Source organism: Numida meleagris, chromosome 3 (genome assembly GCF_002078875.1).
Source record: "Numida meleagris isolate 19003 breed g44 Domestic line chromosome 3, NumMel1.0, whole genome shotgun sequence".
Classification (NCBI taxonomy): domain Eukaryota; kingdom Metazoa; phylum Chordata; class Aves; order Galliformes; family Numididae; genus Numida; species Numida meleagris.
This window is the reverse complement of record NC_034411.1, coordinates 43950036-43970599: the sequence shown is the minus strand read 5'-3', so window position 1 is coordinate 43970599 and position 20564 is coordinate 43950036. Positions and strand designations below refer to the sequence as shown.

Genomic DNA, 20564 nt, shown 5'->3' with positions numbered 1-20564 from the left:
TGAAGAAAATTTCTCTGTTGAACTTGACAAGCTTCTGCTTACAGAAAAAAAGTAACTATTGACTTTGGCTTGGATGTTTCCAGTATGTTCTAATTACAACTCTTATTATATTCTTGTAAAATGCCAGACTTTCAAATGTGTTGCAAATGCAAACAGTGAAAATAAATTAAATGTGGAGATAGATAGTGCCAAAAAACCCAGTCAACAAAGAGAGTTTATTAACTTCTTCAGTTCCTCTTCCAGTGCTCGATCAGGCAGGTGTTGTGTCACGATGGATGCAGGCCCTAAAATTTGGATCTAGATCCTAATGTGCCTACTTTCCTAATCAGCTGCCTTCCAAGCCCACTGCTGAAGCTAAGGTGCTGTTCAACTTTCTAGACTCAATTTTTATAAATTGATTGTGGGCAACTTTTTCAGTTTCTTGTGCCCCACTCTAAACCCTTGGGGTGATATAAAAGCCTTGCTGAAATTAAAAGACTGTAACAGGAGAGATATCTCAGGCTTTGATTGTAGACATGTGCTATAACTTTCCTTTATGATTTACGCCTCTGCTTCATTGTCATATACAATTTATTCAAGCATGCATTACTGCCAGTGAAAACTGCCTGGACATCTTTGTGGGAACTCAGCACAGCAAAAACCTGAGGCTTTCCCTCTACTACCAGCTCTCACTAAAGGACGATGCAAGAATGAGAATGGACAAAGGAGCAGACAAACACTGTGTTTAAGTAGAATGAAAAGACACAAGACTTCAAGCATAGTCCAGCAAGCTATGCAAGAAAACCAAGCTAAAGGGAGCATACCAAGCTAAAACCAAGCATACCTGCAAACTTCCAAAAAGTTTGAGATTATACTTAAGGTGATATAGATCGAGACTTGCTCTTTTGAGGAGGCTTATAATCTGTGCTACGTTTCAACAGCAAATTATACAGAATTAAGGCATTCCTTCAGAGTAGGAACTATTATTTCTCTTTGGAAGAAACTAGTTGACTGAAATCAGGTTTCAGACTGTGGGGAAGCAAAAGCAAAATGAACAAGGCTATACTACCTTGGCAAATTCAAAAGCTCCAGCTTTTCATCTTACTTTAAGGTGCCTGAATATTCCTCTACTAATCATTGTCCTCTCCTTACTTAATTTCTCTCAGTTGTAGGGACTTCAAAACACTTTGAGGAATTAGTGCTGGTAAAGCACCAGAACAATCTTCAGCCCTTCTCCACCTTGGAAAAGAAAAGACTTAAGGCTCATACAGAAGGTGCTTGGCACTTTATCAAACAGATCAGCGAGAACTCAAAAACAACAACCAAAGCGTGTGCCAACATCCTGGCAAGCCAGATGATCTTCACATCTGAAAATGACTTGTCAGTGTTACAAAGAAACCTTACATCTATGTGTCACCTCACCTCCAGACATCCCAGACCACATGAAAAGATTTAACTTCACAGTATCTGCACCAGATCATCTTGGAATTATTATGTTATTACTGTTTTAACGATGGAGATATATACATGAATTTTGGCCCTGTAAGGAGTTGCTCAGATGACGTGCCCCTGACACCAGTGGCAGCAGTGTACGTCACTTGGCAGAACAGTGTTCAAACTGATCATACCAAAGACATAGAGGGCAGTGCCCAGAGTATAAATTTTAACTCCAGAATGCAGCTCTATTCAGGAAAGCTATTAGATATGTCTCTAAACTTAACCATATGCATTCCCGTTCAGCGAAACAGAAAACAGCACTCTTGATTACCAGTCTTTTACTCAAAGGATTATTGTTGTCATTGAGAATAACATAGTTAAATACTGGAAAAAAAACAGTTCTTCCAGATCAATTCAGAGTGCAATTTTATCTCGGATTCTGCTGCTGCTATTCAAGTGAGAGTTTTGCCATTAATTTCAATATGATAAGGATCAAGCTCTTTATGCGCACACTCATTTTTAATTGATTCAGTAAAAGAATTAGGTTATTGTTTGCTTTGCACTCACCTGAGATTTCTGCTAAACAATACCTTTCATTTTACTTCAGGGACTGCCTGGTGATCAGTACAGTCTGTGCTTTTCTATCTTAAAGCTAAATATAATGAAATTTTTGAAAAAAACACCTCTCCAAAGACATTTGCCAAATTTGAGAGACTCCTCTTTACAGACATTTAGTAACAGTTGCAGGTTGCTCACAACACTCAGAAACCAGCTATAGGCAACAATTGCTTTTATTGAAGAAAATAAAATGACCACAATTATATTAAATTTCATTCTTTTATACTTGGAACTTGAAATTGGAGCTGTTCTGAAAGGAACGGATAGCACACAGATGTTCATGTAATAAACACAAATACTTGAAATTAAAAGCCACAAATTACACTAGTCATCTTTGCTTACGTAAAGAACTATTGATCACTTAATCATTTGTTAATGATCATAGTAAGGAAAGATAGCTACATTATTGCCATAGGTCTGTCCAAATCCCAATTTAGGTAAGCCAATGATACTCCACCAAGTTTACTTCTCCCTGTGGTATCGATCTGATGTGCTGTTTTCTTCATTTCGGTTTATATGCTGTTATGGCACGTTGCCAAGCATTATTAAACAATTTTAGATGGCGATCCTCACATTTTCATAGCAGGTGAAGTCCTCTGTGGTGTAAAATAACACCACAGTGATGCTGCTTATGGAGTTACACTGAGCTGCTCCAGGCTGAAAATTTAACCCACTGGGTTTAGATATACAAAAGAATTAATTGGTACAATGTAATAGCAAAGAGAGTAAGCAAAGAAAAAAAGCACACAAAAGTACATTCCCATAGTAACTGTAGCCCAACCTTACTGCAAAGAAGATATATTTCTGGTGCGTTTAGGAATGTAAGCATTAAGATTCTTACTGTAATGCCAGTGTTTGGGGCTTAGCTGATAATCACACTAGAAATTACAACTTAACTGTAGCTGGCTGGAAAAAAACCTTTTTAGACAAAAAGACTACAGACTCTATCTATCCGAGCTGTCCTCCTCAAAGCTTGTTAGCACATAAACTCCCTGAAGGAAGGACGAATTTTGAAGCAAGCCTGCACAAGACCCCAGAGCTCCTCAGGGCACAGAGCACTCTCTGCCCAACCTGAGGGGATGCTAAAGGCACAGATCTCTCTGAGGTATGTTCTAGATCAGAGCATAATGAGGCAGTTTACAAGTCTTTATTTTAAGTAAGTCACTGTCCTACAATCCAGTCCAAACCCTTCCACACCCTGTGTATCCCTCCTTACATACACACATGCACTTATATGCACCTGTCAGTAAAATAAGCCACACACCTACAGTGTTTATCCTGTACTGCAGAAGTTATGACTGCTGTGTATGATACAAGGCTTGCCTTTTCTGATTATATTCCCACTGTCACTTAACTTAGCTCTTTCAAAGGTTAATTTGTTCAAAAATATGCATTTCCTACAACACTTCTTAAAAAAAAAAAACACAACAAAACACCAACATTGAAAAAAAATACAAACATTGTTAGAAACAGTTATATTTAAAGCCATGTTAGCAAGGATGAGAGAGTGACAAAAGTCTTTAGTTTCTAGATGAAACACAGTAGAGTATATAGTAAGAGAGGATTTTCCACTGTTTTGTCACACAATTGCCTAATATCCTGCCCTGCGTAATTCTCCTGCTATGCTCCCCATACTGACAATGGGAACAGGCAACAAAATGGAAAATCTACCCCACTTACTTCAGAAATTTGTGTCAAAAAGGAAGGACCATTTGATTTTAAAGATGCTTGGGTCTCTCCACTGGTCACAAATGGGGCTCAGATGACTTGCTTATACTGGATAGCCAACTTTTCCTAAATTTGTAAGGGAAGAACTTCTCCCTGGAAGACTTACTAAAGGCTCACTGTTTAGATGAGCAATAAGAGTTTCCTCAAAAGACAGTGTATATACACCACATGCAGAGGTACACAGTCAATGCTGCCCCTGTGCTATACCATCTCTCTGTGTCTTTGCTTGAGAAGTCTAAAAATGATAAGATTTTTTGGACAAGGTCACTTTTCAGTATCTCAACAATAAGGCTGTGTTCTTCAGATTAGTAAGTTAAAAAGAGCCCATTTGTGTTGTTTTTGCTGAGAAAAGGACACACAAATCTCTCCTCAGTACATTTGTATACCTTAAGATTTGTTGGAACGTTTTGCCTTCTTAATAGATAGACTATGCCATAAAAGGGAAAATCGTATTCCTGGTTCCCTTTAAACATGTTTTCTGAGGGACATGAGAGGAAACCTACAGGGTGCAGTGGTTGTGAAACAAGAACATTCTTTTCTCCATTTGCTTTGTATCTCATTGCATACGTAGCTACTGTTTAGATATATGTGAGGACACCCTCTCAAGAAAGCACTGGCTTGTACAATCTTGTTTTCTCTAATTTCCTGCAGAATCCCTCAAATTCCTCTCTTCAAAGATATAATTTGCTATTAATCTCTGCTGCAGCAGAAAGTATATCCGAACAGATACATTCAAAAGAAAAAGTGACAATCAGAGGAGATTTTGCAAAACAGAATTTTGTTTCCCAGACTCAGTAAAAGAGAGAATGGAAAAATCATCCCAGCAGCTGAAGTTTACAACCTGCAACAGAGATGCACAAGGCCCAACCTGAAGTCTGTGTCTCGACTGCTGACAGCATATTTCTGAGCTTGCCTCTTGCACACTGGTTGGAGGCTTACTCCCCCACTAGGGATTCAGCCACTCCCCATACCTCCCATTACAGCTCTTCCACTCTTGGAAGAGAAACAGGATCGTGCGAAGCTCGGATTTGGTTTTTGATTTCCCACAATGCCAAAATGTTGTGAGCAACCATGGTGCAGCTTTGGGTAGTCTCATCTGAAATATTTTACATTTATATATAAGTTGCCAACATCAGTGCAGTACCAGTTCAAATTGTGCAAGGTAAAAGTGACAGCAGCCCCAGGATTTGCATATATGTCACTCTCCCTTGAATGGTTTTGAGCAAAATGTTTGAGGCAACCGAGACACTGGGAAAGGATTATACAGTTAATCCAGCTATCCTAGAAAAAAAAAAAAACAAACAGAAAAGGAATAGAAACAATTATAATCTGTTGCTGCAGATTTTTGGAAGGCGTTTCTTGAGCTGAGGTGGGTTAAAGACATTTAAGGGCAGGCAAGAATACTCATAGTAACTTCAAATCTTGACAAAGAGCTTTGGGGAACTTTTGTACCTTGATGAGCAGCATGCGCTTTAGAAGGCTTGCGTTTGTTATTTGTCTTGTTCAAGATCCCTTTGGATTCTGCTGCCTGCAGTTTTATTAAAACCTACCCCTATTGTTGTGAGGGCTCCTGAGCTGATGGCCTCGGGTTGAATGCATGCCTTTACAAGTAGCTTGAAATCACTCAATGTCACACTGACTCTTCTGTTTCATTTTCTGCTTACTGAGCACAGAGTGGAGATGGATGCTTTCACTGGGTCTGTCACCTGCAAAGCCTTGGAGGAAGTGCCCAGAAATAAACATGATGATTTTTCTTTCTGCCCTACTGTTCCCAGAGGAAGTCAACTTTTCCTGTCTCCTAGAATGTTCTGTGTTTAAAGGAAAGAAATATCCTTATGCACTTATGAACCCTATATGCCTGCTTTCCACCAACTCCCAGTACAGAGAAGTCACTTCGTCTTGAAGGCAGCCAGAGGAACATTGTGCTATTTCCCACATGACTTCAATGTCTGCTTTCACTGGATTTCCAGAAGAGTTCACATCTGGCCCTCTGACAATGGAAACAGAGACTGACGCAGTGTTACCTTCACATTAGCCTTCTTGGGTCTTCAATTTGTTATCTTGCATTTTAATTTACTTCCCTTTGAATTTACATGATGCCAGTGATCAAAGCTTGTTCCTCTTTTCTTCCTCCCCACCACCTTCTATCAGTGAATGACCATGGAGGTGTACAGCTTCCAGAGCACATACCTTTCTACAACACCCATCAAATGCCCTAATGAAACCAAGAAAAGAGAATCAGCTTCTCTAGCAGATTTTCATTTGATGGTGTTAAGTTCAAAGCAAATAGAGAATAACAATTTTTATTGTCTCTGGTTAATCAGGGTTAAAAACCTGAAGCTCTATAAAGGAAAAAGCATCAAGAGAGCCCTCCATAGACATGTAAAGATGGAAAGAAATGAGAGAACAGAGATGACTCTTCTGAGAAATCCCAACTGAATAATCTGTCATTCTGGATAAGGCCAGGTCAGAAAATAGCCACTCTAGGCTGACATGCTCCTTACCAAGTGATACACCGGAGTCCTTGTTACAGCATCTGTGGAACCAGGAGTGGTGCTTCTTCTGTGTCATTCCCCCAGTGTAGAGAGAGGTGAACTGCAAATTCTTGTTCATCTCCCTAAGGAAGAAGTGAAACTAAGGAAAAAAGAGCGTGAGCTTCTTTCAGTATTAGGACCATATTTTTCCACATCTTCTAATATGCAGAAATTTTAAATGATCCCCTCATGATACTTCCTCTATCTGAATAACTTTTATTTGTTGTCTTTACAGAAATTGCATGGATCATGGCATCAAAAGACCGAAATGCCTGACCAAAAACCCTTTAACCTCCTATGTTAACAAGAAAGAAGGTAGACAGCTTACCATCTCATTTGTTGTTGGTTTTTTTTCTTCACCTTCTATGTACCATCTCCTTGTGTGGCAGTCACTACCAATTCTGAGGCAGGGCTTGTTGGTTTGCAGTTTTCTTTTTGCCAGTATATTATTTTTTACTGAGAGTAAGATGACAACCAGAACGTACTTTCACATTTATCATCAGATAGCTTCCCAGTCTCTTCCCATCTGAGTGGTAATTTAGAACCAAAAACCTAAAAATATTATGTCTATTCACATGAATTTCTGGTTCCCCAAAATAATTTAGCACCGTTCCTCAAGCTGGTGTTAAGTCACAGTAACTGCCAAATTGATTACCTCTTATGACAGTTAAGGTTTTGACCTTTTTTCATAGAACAAATAATTCATTTCTCTGAGGAAAAAAAAAAAAAGACAAAGTTTAAGTAAGAAATTAAGCAATTTGACAAAGCAAAAAAATCTTTAAAAACAAGTCTCAGAGAACATCAAGGACCGGTTGAAATTGCCATATTTTTAGATTTAAGGAGACATCTTTGTTGAAATTCTAGAAACCTTGAAAGTAAAGCAGTATTCAGATTGAGGAGTGAGAAGAACCCAGAAGCCCCAGATTATATTCATGGCAACTACAAAGTGAAAAAAATTAGGAGTGAAAAGCAGTTGCAGTCCTTTTGGGTCTCCTGATACATTGAGCAAGAGAATAGTCAAGATGAGGCCATAAGTACTTAGAAAGCAAACTTCACCTTAAAGGTACTTAAATAGCTTCAATATCTTGGCTTCTATTGAGTCATCCTGTCCCACTCTGTTTTAGTGATGGAAAAAAAGGCCAACAACAAACATGCTTCAGTTCCTATTGTAGCTCCCCTGCAGCTGTGAAAGTGCAACTAGATTCTAGCCTGCTTCATGCATCATTGACAAAGTTGTCAGCTGAGTCCCCCACTGCAGATTCTTTATTAGTGGTGATAATGTGAGAAGCAGAAGGGTGCTCAGCTTGTCTTCCAGGGCCTAGGCTGAATTCTCACTTAGAAAAATAATCTCTTTACTCATAAACTGAGCAAATCTGATAATGAGTCATCAATAGAAAACAAATGGGGAACCCCTGGCAATCAGCATAAGGGGATCCATCTGACTCTAAAGAATATATCATAAGGAGCAAATAAAGGGAAGTAGAGTTCAATGGGATCAAATTCATTCGGTACACTAGGTATGTGCTTTTTACACAGTAAAATATTCCTGAAAACCATGGAAGAGTCATTAATTATTAGTGTGCAGTGATATAAGAAAAACAAACAGTAGACACAGCTGAGATGTAATCCTGGTTTGCTACTCACTCACCTCAGAAATTCAGTGGTCGAGGATGATGACTGTCTTCAAAGACAAGAAGAGACGTGGAAGCTTGACCAGCTGATCTGTCTATGGGGAATTTTGAAATAGGAGAGAAAGAATAATTCTTTCTGCAACATATGAATATATATATATAAATATAACATATTCTATCATACAAATATGAAACTACAAAAATATTGTATATTGAGCACTTCTAACTGAAAAAGAGCTCCGTCAGCATCCATGGCTTTGATGACCAAAGTCACCACCGAAAAGGAAGCCTTAGGAAGTAGGGCTGAAACACAGATTCTTAGGGGAGGGATCAATTCCTATTTTGGAGCTGAGAGCTAGAAAAAGGGAGCTTCGGTTATAGGCTGGTCTCTTGATCCAACTGCCTATGAGGCTCAAGAGGGTCAGGAAGGCCTGGAGCAGACTGGGAGACGGCTGGAGCAGTCTGTTGCTGAAGGATGGGCCCTGTTGTACAAACCAGTGTTGGAGCAGTGTTTGGAGAGCTGCAGCCTGTGGGAAGACCATGCAGGATCAGTTCAGGAAGGATAGCATACTGCAGGAGGGACCCTCACCATACCCCTAACTCTAATAGGCAGAGTGATCATGAGGGAGTAGCAGAGATGAAGCACTATGGATGGAAAATAGCCCCCGTTCCCTGTTTCCTTGTGCCATTCAGGGAGGTAGAAGAGGGTGGACAGGAGGAAAGTGGTTTCTAGTTTGCTTTTAGTTTCTTACTGCTCTTGTCTGTTAGTAACAGGCAACAAATTATATTAATCTCCCCATGCTGAGTCTCTTTGTACCCGTGATGCTAATTGGTGAGCGATCTTCCTGACCTTTTCTCAACCCTTGAGTCCTTTCTCATCATATTTTCTCCCCTTTCCTTTAAAAAGGGCAAGTGAGAGAGCAGTTGTGGTGGAGTTTAGCTGCCCATTACAGTGGGCAGAAGGTAATGATGCCAAAAGGTACTGTAACAATGTTTATCAGTTGCCAAAAGTTTAACACTTTACAACGAGAACTCTAGCTCAATAGGTTTTGGATCTTCCTTGTTCTGTTCAAAATTTCTTCCAGATAATTATGAAGTAACAATAATTCTGCATTTGCCTATCTGGAAGATGAAAGCACAAAAGCGTGTCAAAGTGAAAAACATCCTAGTCTCTGAAATTCAAGGACCTTTTCACTTTCCCTATGAACACTACAGAGATTTTTTTCTATTTAATCCAAGTCAGTTTGCCCATTTCTCAGGCAGCAGAGACACATACAAGATCAATTCACATCTGTGCTGAATCTTTCTACCTACTGTGTTTAATTTCTCTGTCCAAAGTGATCATTTAAATAAATAAATAAAAACCTTTGTTCCTTCATCTCTGTTCCAAGCTACAACTGTTTTCATTAAAAACAACAAAGGTTTTCTGGGCAGGTTGCACCTTTAAACCTAGAAATTAATTACTGATAGGGGCTCCTGCTGTCAAGCAACCTTGAATTTAACTAGCCGAATGAAGCCCAAATAACACAAAATCCATTCAGAGGCCATTATCAAGCCACGTTTTTAACTCCTTATTAGTGTTCACTGTTTATCTTTTTCAGCTTTAACCAAGTCCTTTATCATTATGAACGTTTCTCTAAGTCACCTTGAAATCTTCTCTTTCACAAAGGAAAACCTCTTAGCATTTGCTTTTCCTCTCCCTTCATTCCCCTGAACAAATATTCCCCATTTATCTCAAACTGCATTTTTCCAATCAGTCTCACCAAGGAATCACTCAAAAAGGTATAGCACAGATGTTCCACAACTAGCTCTTTGTTAAAACATTTTTCACTTCCTGTTTCTGAACCTACCCAAAGCTTTTGTTGCTGTTGTAGGGATAGTTTTTTCAATAGTGCTATAAATATTTCAGTATGTTCTTGAATGAACTCATTTGAGAGTTCTCCTTAAAATAACAATGGAGAAATTGGCCCGAAGCATTTGTCACCAGCTGAATTTTCAACCCTCTAGTCTGCTTGAAACTTTCGAAGTTAGTTAAGACTTGAATTAAAACTCCTTTCACACATGACTTTCTCTAAAGAAATTATGCATTTTGAATTGTGAGGTGTTCCCTCCCTACAGCCATGCAAATTGTTTCTAATACTGTAACTGCAATTGGCACTTAGGAAGAGACTCTGCAATTACTGAATGTGTATTGTGGATCTTTGTAGGCGGTAACCTACAGTCAGCTAGTATGAATCTGACTCATCTTTGGAAACTTTCAAAAATTTAGATTTGGAACTTTGCTAATTGGCATTCTATCTCTTCTCTCAGAGGGGCAATTTCTGTACCATAAATACAGTCATCTCAGCTCACTGGAACTGAAATTCTGAGCAGAAGCAACACTCTTGCACCTGTATTTTTCCTGTTTGACCCTTGTAAAGGGAAGCTCTGCGGTCATTATGACCACATGAATCTTCATATGTATGCACATGTACATACGGGTCCTACAGTAGTTAACTTATCAAAAAGTCAGCACTTATCCGTTAACCTTCAACTACCTATTGCTCTGAGTCTGGGGAATATCTGTGCTATTTCTAACACCGCTGTGAAGCAAGGAAGGAAAGGTAATGGCCACAAGTATATGTTCATGCACAGGACAAACGTGATATGATCATAAAGAGTTAGAAATAAGAAGACTACTTTGAGCTTAAACAGGCCATTCAATTTCAGGACCTTGAAATTATATTAACAACACTTTACAGGTAAGAAACAGAGGCAAGACTTGACCAACGCTACAGCACCTGTTAGGAGCATTAGGCAACTCTTTCCTGTACTTTCCAATAGAAAACCTTGAGATGGAGCACAGCAATGCATGTTGGGGCTGTGCCTGGTTTCTGTGCTCACTCAGATCTTTGTCCTCTCTGAGGATCTCTCCACAGTGCCATGATGTGCCTATGGCCAGATTGGTTACCATCACTAAGAGCTGGAGAGAGACCTTTGCCTCACTGTGCCCTGCTCAATACATATCGCATATAACCAAGCTGTGAGCTAAGAATAGACCTATCAATTCTGACCTGCTGTGAGCTTTCTTGAAGATCAGCTTGGAAGGTACTATTAATCCTCACATAATTTCCTGTTCTAGAAATAGGAGACCACTCCGAAAAAGGTGGCAATACAATTTTTCATCATTGTGACTCTCTTTACTTTGTCTGTTTTTCTCTTGTATTGTGACTTTTCTAGTATGGATGCCCACTTCAAACATGCTGAAAGATTTTTACATTCTTTGAAAGTAAAAATAAAAAGCCAAAATCTCTATTGCTTTTTTTCTCAGTTACTAGCTTTTAAGTAGATAATCAAATCTTCTAGCTGCTTGCTCAGATAAATGTCCATTAATATGTCCAAAATGGTCTGTGATTTTGTAGGCTGCAATTAAAACCAATGGCTGAAGAGAGCAATCCTTTAAATAACTATAGAAAAATGTTCCCCTCTTTATAGTGCTCATAGTTATTATTGTGAATAAAGTAAAAATCATTAACAGCACACTCCCCCTTACCTGAGATCAAAGCTTTCATCTTATAAGCTTCTCTTATTTAAAGACCTTTCTGATATACATGTCCTAACTGCTTTGGGGAGACATACGGGAATCTTAGCATAACCTGACTTATTCATTGTCCTGATTTTCCACTACATTGTCTAAACTGGTGGCAGAGCTAAATTATATACTTTGTAAATCCCATGATATCTTAGTAGAGGAAAGGAGGCCTTATAGGCTTTATACAGCATTTCTCACTCAAGATATTTTTAAAGGTTCTTCACAAGAAGTTGAATAGTGATGATGCAGAATCTATGGCAGCAGATGAGTTAGAAATTCAGTCTTCAAGAAATGTCTGATTGGAATGGCTGTCTAAGATCCTTGGAGCTTGAACTAGGCTTTTTAATAGATCAGACATTGGTTATAATGGTCCTTTTCCAGTAATATTTTTTTTTTCACAAGATTTAAACTTGGTTGCTTAAAGCAGGCAGTCAGAAATGAAGTCTATTTAATGTCACAACGAGATGCTATTTTTAACAGAGTAGTACTATGACTCCTTCGTTCCCTCTGTTTTCTGTTAGTGGCACAGTATCCACCACTAAATCTGAAACTTGCTAAAAAAAATGAAATAAAAAAAACCCCTCTGCTTGGGAAGGAAGAGAAGTGGTAACATATAAGACCATTTGGGCCGCCATTCTTCTGCTACATGTTCAGTTCATCAAGCCCTTTGTCAGACAAGTATAAAACAGTGGATTAAATTATGACACAGCACAGCATTTAATCATGTCTGGCATTCCAGTCATAACAACTGTATCTTTGAAAACAGATTCAGATCAATGATTAGACCATAAATGTAGCTCTCATGGTTTGGTGTCGCAAAATAGTTTTGCTTCTGTCTATTGATTTTCCTTTGGTTTACCTTCTAATAGTTTCCTACAATGCAAACCATTGAACACATTACCAATAACCTGGTACCTCTAAATTACCACTAAGCTCTTTCTCTCTCTTAGATATTTATACACTGAATTAAAGTCACAGTAGGGCATCTATGACTTTGCTTCTACTTGCCAAGATTCAAGTTGCCTCTCTCTTCTGTTGATAGATGCATGTAGCATAATGCAAGCAGGTTATTAAAAAGCTAATTCTTTTTCTTTCCCCTCTTCGAATATCTTGCCTTTTTTTAAGGATCAACTAACTCAAGTAGCTCTTTTGTATTCCTTTATTAGCTTGTAGCATGATTTGTTAAGCATGACATAGAAACAATTTAAAAATGTATGAGTGGCCGCGATTAATGTGTTTTTTAAAAAAAGATTAATCCACCATTAGTCTGATTTTCTCCAGTTGTGCCTTTTCTACGTGGGCATATGGCAAAAAGACTTAGGAGATTTCTGCTATAACAACAATTAAAATAACAAGAACTCAGCTTGTGCCTGTAAAAAATGACTAGAAAGACTATATTAATAGCTAGGTTTGTAAGTTCTGAACCAAACTGTATTTCAATGGAACATGTACTATAGATGAAATCAGTCTCTTTTGGGCACTAGATGGAGATCCGCCAACAATAGTCAGCTAAATATACTGGAAAACTGTGATGTGATTCCCCCTAAACATTCTTTTCTCCAGGGTGAAAAGACATAACTCCTTCAGACTTTCCCCAAAAGGACGGGTTCTCTAGCCTTTTGATCATATTTATGGCTCTCTTTTGGACCCTTCCCAATCTTTCCAACTCCTTCTTGAATTGCAGGGACCAGAACTGGACACAGTGCTCCAGGAACAGTTTGACAAGTGCTGACTAGATTGAGACAACTCTACCTCTACTAGTAATGCTCCTGCAGATGAGGCCCAGGATCCAATTTGCCTTTGTTGTACTAAAGAAGAAATGCTCAGATCTTCATCAGCAAAGGATATGACACAATTAAGTTAAAAATGGGAACAATTGGAGGAACTGAAGAACAGGTAACAGTGCTGAAGTTGAAGGTCATCTAGCCCACTACAGATCAAAACAGGTCAGCTAGCGCAAGTTTTGCAGGATCATTACCCACTGAAGCTTTGAATATCTGCAAAGCATGTATATGCTTTCCTTTCTCTGGAAATCTGTCCTCAACTGGACTATAAAAATCTCAGATGTAATAGCTGGAGATTACACAGCAATACCATCAGAAAATTCATTTTTGGTCTACACATCACTTGCAAACTGTTTGTTTCACTGATTCCCCATTTGCAGTTCATGCTCTGTTGCTTTGATACATAGGTCAAACTCTTTGTTTCTGGGTGATTTATGTAATTCTTCAACCTCGCACAAAATCTAAATAGGAAATTTTACACTACATGAAGTATTACCTCGGTAAATGTTTGTGCATTTCAGCTTGACATTTGCCTTACAAAGTAATAGAAGACCTCAAACACTAAATGATTGTGAAATATACTTACAAACAACTAGCAAACAAAGCCATTAAATCTGAATTCACTCTCAAACGTGAAAAAATATTCACATAAAAACTGATCCTAACATTTGCTGAACGCTCACTAATCAATGTTTGGGAAGTATATTTGCTTACGATCCTCTCTGGTTGGTAATGATTTTTAAAAACACCTTGCATTTCTTCTAGTTCTGCTTCTTGTAATTCATGGCAAATGAGCTTCCCATTGATGCTGGGTAGTTTGTCAACAGCTGATGTAAATTTTCTGAGTTGCTCCTGCCCCATCTCACCCTCAGAGGACTTAGCTCTGCAGTTGCTTACCTTCCCAACAGAAGAACGTTATGAAGTCCTTTGGAAACTTCACAGAAGAAATTCTTTGTTATTTTGAGGAACTAAATGATGTCCCTTGAACATTTCTGTCTATTCCAGGTGTGTAATATAATTGTGAGCTTGTTTCAAAGCATGAGGTAGCAAAACCTGTTTTCCTGGCAGATAATCTAGCCTATGGCAACTCATGCTTCTGTTAAGCAGGATCCACAGCTCCAGAAATGCTGCCTTATACTACTTCAAGTACTTCCTGGTCCATTTGACCCTTCCCACGAGCAGAACCTTTCAGAAATTTATTTCTTATTTTCTCTTTTTCATTACTTTCCTTGCTTTCTATTTTGTAGTTGCATAAAATGCAAATAACTCATTTCCTAGCATTATTATTGTTATTATTGCTGTTATTATTATTTCTTCATATTTGATATCTGCTTTGTTCTCCGTGGATCCCTGCTGCAGAACACTGACAGTTCTCACTACACAGGGAGCGTCTCTGCTCCCCACAGGACTGACCTTTGACTGGGATCCCACTAATTCTGAGCCTGTGAGCCGACATTCCCCATTTTAATCCTTTTCTTCTCTCGTGAACCTCACAACCTTTCTGGTTTTCTACCATACATTTAATTAAGTTCATTGCACTCATTTTCACTTTGTTGTTTTCTCCATAATTAGAAAAGCTTTTTTTTTTTTTTTTTTCCCCACCAGCTTGTAGCTTATGCACTTCAGAAGTAAAAAAAAGGCAACAGAACATGAAAAAACAGTGAACAGAAACAAGAATTCTAAACAGTATTTCAGAAAAAGAAATAGATAAATCCATGGACCTATGTTCCTAAGCAAAATCGACCCAAATTACTAAGTGATGAATTAAGTGAGGAATGCTGTCACTTTAACTGACATTAATAGAAGCTGCTGGATGTTCATATTGAAGTAAACTTGAGTCTTTCATTTAGGAGCCTAACTTCAGATATCTATTTTTGACAAACTTGATCAAACTATCCAAATGGCTAGAGAAACACAATGAAATGAAAAACATATCATGAGTGACTGTAACATCCCACATATGCAATAAAAACAATGACAGCTACTTCACATCAAGCAGGAAGATTCCCCTGTATTTAAGTGCATAAGAAGAAAAAAGAAATATAACAGCACTTCTTTCATTATTGTTACTTGAGGCACAAGTTTCAGGGAGCATTTTTAGCAGGCTTCTACAATACTACATGGCATTACTGGCAATATCGACTGACATCATTTACAGTTGACACATCAAAAAGGGAATTGACAGATTTTATTGTGATTTCTTCCCATAAAAAAACATCCTATAGATAAACAGCAGTTCCACTGAAGCAGTGAATAAACTAAAGAGAGTTGATACTGGCTTCGAATGAACTGATGACATTCAAGTGTGGCCCTGAACTGTCTAAATATTTTGACAGCAGGAATAGGCTGGAAATATCATTAGGTCAGCACGTTTTATGCAATTTCACATTTTCCTGTTTCTGGTCATTTTGCAAATAGGTTGTTTTCCTTCACAGCTTATTGAAATTAGTGAGTTTTACACCTTCCTTGAGCTCACAAACAACCCTAATGTAAGCCTTCTTTTTTATGTTTTAACACTTGTATTTTTGCCCTCAAGAGAAACTAGGAATTACAGATATGTAGTTCAAAGGTATCCATCCAGAGATAACTTGCATTTTGGACATTCAAGAAGGCTGGAATCAGGAAGAGAATTGTAGATGTGCTAGCCAGCCCTCACTGAAAGCACTCAGACAAAGCAGAGAGAAGAAAAAAAGAGATCCCATTTCACATTTCTGCTTATATTTGTAAAATCTTCATAGCTGAGTTCAGCAGTTGAAGTAAACAGGTGGTCTCATTGTAGTTCACAGCTCTGTCCTGGGGGGACCTAACCACACAGTGACCCTCCGTCAGCCCATGCCCAGGTGAGACTTCTCTCTTAAATCAGGTGCTGCAAAAATGCACTTACTTTCTGTAATAACATTTTACCTTTCTTCGAGCCTCCACAACAGAGTGAAGAAATTGCAGCTCAGACACTGATCTTGTTACACAGACAATTCTTGAGTGTCCCATATCATAAATGAAGTTTTGTGAACTCCACAGCCAACTGGAGCTCAATTCTCTGGCCAGGTAACCCTGTTATGCTGACTCGTTGCGATCCGATATACTTTGCTTCATGCCCCTGTGGTGACTGCAGGCTCAGGCAAACACTCAGTCATCAGCTGACTCCTGATCTCAGGCAGGCTTACTGTATAAATAGAGAATATTCTTCAGTGAAACTTAACTCTATCTGATGAATCCATCACTAGAGAATTCAAGAGTGTCTGAAAGCTGGTGTGCAAGGAAGAGAAGGGAGGGGTAAAGAAGTAATTAACAAATGTTAAAGGAGAAGGGGAAAAAAATAGGTTTTTTTTTTTGAACTTGTTTCAAAATATACATGGGAAAAAATGAAGGAAAAATGTGGTAAAGTACAAAAAAACCATAGTGAGGTAGGCATAGCACAACTTTCTTCTGGAATTCACTGCTGTAGTAACTCTGCATCTGACTTTTAAATACAAACATTTCAAACGTGAGAGCTCTGCAATGAGTTGTATTAGCTTCTAGGAGCTCCCACTGGAAAAAAAATGAGAAACAGTGATCTATTAGGAGTCATGAGTATAAGCTCAAAGGCTTTCTACAAAGCTGATTTTTCAGGCCCATTGTGTAGATCTATTTCAGTGCCCGGATCATGTAGCAGATAAAGAAGTTCTGACCTTCTTTCTCACCAGTTTCGCTGCTAGAAGTGTGTGCTTAATTCACATACTAAAAATCCTATGAACATTTTTAGTGAATATAATAACAGAGCATTGCAGCCACAGTAACCAGCTTTTATACTGTAAGAGAATGGCCACTTAATTAATTTTCTCAAAACAGCACCAAACTTTATTAAACTAATCACCCATTTGTGTTATCACTCAAATCCACTTTCAGTTATACAAATGCAATTTTAAAGTCTCTAATCTGTAATGCTCTATTTTAATTATTTATTTAATCAGAGGAATGGAGGAGACTTATAGTTCAACATTTCACAGCTAGTTGCTATTGTAAAAAAAATAAAAAATTCCCACTTCATCCCTTTCATATGCTGCTGTCTTTAAAACAGCATATGACTTTCCATTCGTTTTGCAGTCCTTTTACACACCCACAGAACAGTTTTTACACCATCCTGATCTCTTTCAGGTTGCTCTATGTGGGAATCCATGCTAACAAGAGGCACACACCTCCACCTGGTGCCAGAAGAAATGCCAAGGCCTGAAGTGGCATAGTGGCCGGTCTCTAAAATAACTGCACCTTCAGTTCTGGAGGGAGAGGAGCAGGCCAGAAAAGCATCCATTGCTGCTGTCTACACCGTTTCCTTTTATAGATTAGGGTAGCATTTTGGATGGTCAGCAGTTCATTCCTTTGTGTATTGCTATCTTTATTGGAAAGAAAAGGTAAAACAGCTTTTTACAAAAATAAATAAGTTTAGAAAGATATACCATGCTTTGTTAAAAATGCATACTCTGTGTGTTAAGGAGAATCAAACCAAACACAAAGCAAAAGCCTTCCAGGTCAGAGATCATAAGGATGCATGCAATAAAGCAGTGGATTCCACTTTCATTCTTGCATGAAAATTTTTTCCCAACTTTCTGTAAGTTCTTCTAGGAGAGACTAGAAGCTTTCCAAAGAAAAAGATCTCATAATTGAAAGAACATTGTTTTACAGCATTTTACAGCATTCTGGGTCATGTCACTGACTTCTGTGGTTCAACATTTCTGAGAAAAAACACCCAAAATTTTAACCTGCTTCCAACACCAAAAACTTCCATGTCCAGAGATGTTTCCTGATCGTTCTTTTGTGTCTCTGCTCTCTATTCAGTAGCTTAAGATGCTGAAGATATTGTATTCCAACTTTTATTTTGCAAGCCACCAACGATGAAAAATGTTTTTAAACTGCAGTTAGCAAGATAGCATAGACTGAAACTCTTCCTTTTTATTATTGCCTTTGATGCACACAAATCCTTTAAGAGGAATTTTAGCAATTGTTCTGTTATTGCATGTCCCCTCTTCCCTTCAGTTGAATTATTCATGCTTTGTTGTCATAGCAATCCTTTCTTTCTCTGAAATGTTTAATAACTAGTCTTGACTCCAAACTAGACAATGAATCAAGGTGTAACAAAAGCTTTATTAACTAATGTGCTTTGAGGCAGATACATTGTTTGTCTCCCACCTACACTTGCCTTAAGCTTGTTGTCAGTGCAATCTGATGATATTAATAATGACAGCAAAGATGTCTGTTGGAAACTCCCTCTATATAATCTAGCTTCTTAAACAGTATCCATATCTTTTTCAGAGTAATGAACCTCTACTTTTCTCTTAATCTGACTCCTTTCAAAACAGGAGAGACGCTGCTCTCTGTGGAGGGCTCCCCTGTGGCAGATGTGGAAATGGAGATCAGGAGACATTAAAAATCCCAAAAAGTGTCACAACTTAATAGGGAAAGAGTGACAGAGGTATTTTTCACTGTTTTAAGCCCGTGTTTAAATTATTCATCCATTTAACTGTGTCCACTCTACACAGCAAGTACATGTTGATCTAACTTGTCTATTTGCTCCAACCACTATAGTAAGCAACATAACCAATATTTAGAGTTGAGCACTGTATTAGAGCGCACTGTAGTATTTCCGCTTATGATACACCTTGAGGAGGAAAAATTGGAAGGCAAGAAGCTATTCAGTCAGTATGCAGCCTTGAACTTCTCCTACAATTTCTACAAAGTCTTTGGGCAATGTAGTCAGAGTGGATAAACATCCCCTTTAATATTTACTCTCCCTAGCAGAAAGATACCTCCTTCTTTGGCAGTGGTGGCACGTTATGCATTTGATGACCTGAAGCTCCTCTACCGATGATGTTTTCCCTTACTTCAGTTAATGTTAGAGAGCAGCATGGCTGACCACTGTGGGCACAGCACTGCTCTCCTGTAAGCTCTAGTGGTTCCCTGCTTCTGAGTATAGAACCACTCCAAACCAATCAGTTTCACTTCCGGCACGTTTTTTTTTAAAGGTCAGCAATAAGACATTTTAAAAATAATTTTGACCTCTCTGGATGGATTCTATAGTCATTTCCTTCAGTCCATGTTCCCCTGATTTTACAGTTTATGGGAGCTCTGGGCATTTGTGACCTAAAGCTGAGAAAATGGCACCATCCACAAGAAGAGAAGAGCAACTCTGTTCTTTTCAGTTCAGTCTTGTGTAAGCAACTACATAATGTCTACCGACACTCATTTTGCTGTTTCACATATATCCTGCACTGCTTTCTCTTGGCAGAAACTGGACACTGTCATTTTTGAGCAGATGATATGTTGTACCACAGCCAGAGTTGTAAGTGATCTATAGGTTGAGTTGCACAGCTGTGTTCTTCTGGAGGGTTCTGAGTGAGCACTGAAGGGCTCAGCTCACAGTGTCAATATCAGCCAAAATCTACCCATTAATCAATGGAAGCCTTGTTCTAAAATCTCGGAGTTTGGCCTGTAAGTGGCAAATCAGCTGATACAACAGTCTGTAGTAAACTGTCCTTCCGCATGAGACGCCTGACAGAAATGCAAATCACTGTAGTTTCTGATGTTGGTTCTAATTCAAAAATAGCAGTCCATTTTCTTGGAAGAGAGTTTATGGGAACAACAAAGGCTTGCATTTTAAGACACCAGCTGCCTTCAAGCCTGAGTGAAGCATTTGGGATGAATGCCTTGTTTTTTGCCCAGCCTGCTGGGATGACAACAATCAACATCCTAGGCCAAGTCCACACAACAAAACTTTACTTCCTGGGAGGAATATGAAACCATTTGTGCTCCCCAGAAGTCCTGCTATGTTGGCTAAACTCCCACTAGACAAAAGATGTCATTCGGGGAAGTGATGCCAGGAGACAACAGATGACCTGCTTTTGATTCACTTCTACTTGCAATTTCTGTATGGGGAAAAAGGAAGAACTGCTGTGGACACCAATTGTTACTGCTGAAAGATGAGCATGGGGGCACAGCACTTTTTCAATTTCAGCCCAACTATGAAGCATTTTTTGGATTGTCATAATTTATTTAAGTACTTTTCCCTGTATTTTGTTCATTCTGCCGGTAGTTTTTGCAGTATCTACACCCCAAATATTCCCTTCAGTCAGGGAAGTTCAGAAAAGCTCCTTCTGAGCAGACTTTGCACCTTTAAAGCTTTTCATTTGCTTTTCTATCCACATGGGCAATGGTATATCGAGCATCATTTATTCATCCTCAGTTTGGTATATGTATTTGATCTAACACATGCTTCATCTATTCAATGCCCTATTGGAAAGGTCCACAGAGT

General features: G+C 38.6%; 1 long non-coding RNA gene across 4 annotated transcripts in view; it reads right to left on the bottom strand.

The window, feature by feature from the left end:
* The window catches only part of LOC110396771, a 238708-nt gene continuing 220322 nt past the window's right edge, over positions 2179–20564 (bottom strand). The window contains exons 1-5 of one of the 4 annotated variants that reach the window (XR_002437242.1): positions 16187–16783; positions 7945–8022; positions 6625–7006; positions 6267–6396; positions 2179–5977 (exon numbers count right to left, since the gene is read on the bottom strand). This is a non-coding gene — a long non-coding RNA (uncharacterized LOC110396771). Of the gene's footprint in view, positions 5978–6266; positions 6397–6624; positions 7007–7352; positions 7920–7944; positions 8023–16186; positions 16784–20564 lie in introns of those variants that run through there. The other 3 variants (XR_002437239.1, XR_002437240.1, XR_002437241.1) reach the window with 3 other exon arrangements.